Below are 2,529 nucleotides of genomic sequence, written 5' to 3'. Positions count from 1 at the left end.
CCTTGGGTCGCTTTGCAGTGAACAGTAATCCAGCACAACGGGCTTCTGCAAAATTCCAGAATTGAATTGAAACTGGCTCTTAAATTCCAATTCAATTCTTGAATTTCTCTTGCATTTCAATTGAGGTAGCAAACGGGAAGCAGAATTGCAATTCGAATTGTGCACAACCCTGCAGCACAACTGAAAAGCCCCTCACAGGCAGCTGAGGCAGGCAGGCCAATGTTGAGTTGCAGAGAGTTTTTTGTTTTATATTTGGAAACGAGCAGAAGGTTCAGCAGATTAAAGGGTGTCGAACTGGTGGGGGAAAGTGGGAAGTATAGGGCCCCAATGGAGGAGAGGGCCCTTGAAAAGTGGAATACAGGGGGCACAACATTTTCACCAGGCATTAGTAATAACTCAGGTTATCCACACATAAAAAATCCAAACAACTCCAACAAGTAGAGTCATGTGTAATGAAGTGGAATAACACAGGGAAAAAGTATTGAACACGCTAAGAAAAAGCACTAAGGCAAGGAAAGGGAAGGAACGAGCTGGAATCTGTAAGTAGTTAGAGAGTAGTTATCCTTTCTATCTGTGCAAATTAATATAAGCTTGGTTAGTAGCCTACATATCGATGGGCTATAAAAAGGTGTTTCATTACCAAGGTGTCACACAAGAAACATTTCATGATGGATAAAAGCAAAAAGCTCTCCCAAGACCTTTGCAACCTTATTGTTGCAAAACATATCAATAAAACTGGTTACAGATGCATTTCAAAACTTCAGAATCTTCCAGTAAATATTGTTCTCTGTTAACCATTTATTTCCTCGTTTGGCTGTATGTTTTGGATCATTGGGTTTAATGGTCAAATGTGCCTATTGAGGCAGGTCTCTCGGCACACTGCCTGATATTTTCCTTCATAATCTATAGCCTCTTGTTTTCTGACTTCTGTTTCTTTACAGTGAATCTTCCAATTTTGAGACCTGAGGTGAAAATATTTGGCTCTGGGAACCGCATGAATCTGATAACGCATGTTTCCCTTTTTTTGGCAAATACACAGGCTCCCATTCCAATCTCCCATTCAAACAGATTTCCACCTGGGCTGAAAATCAACCGGGTCCATCACTGCTAATCTATTAGAGGGTGGGCTTTATACAGTGACAGACAGGGGAGAACTGTTGAGACACATTTTGTTAACAACCAGAGACATGCTGATGACATTAATAAATGACAAGAAAGATGTGTTTGCTATACTTCTGATTATGTAAGTGAGTCATGTAGAGGTGTCGCCCACATGATTTGACCACAGATTAAGGTGGACGTACTACAAACACATTTGGTAAAGCATCTAGGCACTGATGCTTTAAAAATAAAATGCCAACACCATATTTCATGAACTAAATTAACGAATGAATCATTTCCCTGTTTACAAAAAGCGCATATCTCCCAATTATGTGACTGATTCCAGTGTTGTCATTTTTCCTTTTGGCCTACAATTGAATCTCAGATATGAATGCAATATTTCTTTTAATTTGCTGGATTTGGCATTGTACTCACAAGGTAAGTTATTTATTTCTATATGAGTTAATTTAATTTAAGTCTAATTTAAGATAGCTATACCAACAAAACTTACCTTTTCATATAAAATGTTATATTCAGATATCATCACAAAGGCGCAATATGTACTGTATATAAGTATAAATATACTCTTTTGATCTCGTGAGGGAAATTTGGTCAAGCATTTAACCCAATCCGTGAATTAGTGAAACACACACAGCACAGTGGGTGAAGCACACACTAACCCGGAGCAGTGAGCTGCCTGCTACAGCGGCGCTCGGGGAGCAGTGAGGGGTTAGGTGCCTTGCTCAAGGGCACTTCAGCCATGGATGTGGGCATGGGAGAGCAGTGCTCAACCACTTCCCCCGCCCACATTTCTGGTGTTTCATCATCTATTTACCAACCTACCATCATAATGTCACACTGGAAGAGCAGTGTTCATAGATCCATAGTGTCCTGGGGTCTCTCTTGTGAATCCTGATCTTTAGTTAACTTCCAGAACTGTTCAATTGGATTTAAGTTAGGGCCTTGATTTCCTTTCTCTGAAACCAATTGAGAGTTTCCTTTGCTGTATGCTTTGGATCATTGCTGGAAGGACTAGCCATGTATCATTCTCATCATCCTGGTGGATGGCAAGATTCTCCCAGAAATAAATGACTCCATTCATCATTCCTTCAACTGTATGTAGTCTGCCAAGTACCATGAAATGAAAAACCTCACACCATGATGCCTCCACCTCCAAACCTCACTGTTGGTATGGTATTTTCAGGGTGATGCACAGTGCTATTTCTCCTCCAAACATGGTGTGTAGTATGACATCCAAAGTTTGATTTTGCTCTCGCCTGACCAGACTACATTCTCTCAGTATTTCATAGGCTTGTCAAAATGTTGTGTAGCAAACTTTAAACGAGTTTCGACACGTTTTTCTTCAGTGATGTCATGCGGGGTAAGTGTGCATAGGGGCCATGGCGGTGGAGTGCATTACCTATGATT

The sequence above is a fragment of the Alosa sapidissima genome, chromosome 15, assembly GCF_018492685.1.
Source record: "Alosa sapidissima isolate fAloSap1 chromosome 15, fAloSap1.pri, whole genome shotgun sequence".
NCBI lineage: Eukaryota > Metazoa > Chordata > Actinopteri > Clupeiformes > Clupeidae > Alosa > Alosa sapidissima.
The sequence above is the reverse complement of the archived record's forward strand: the minus strand, read 5'-3'. Positions refer to the sequence as shown.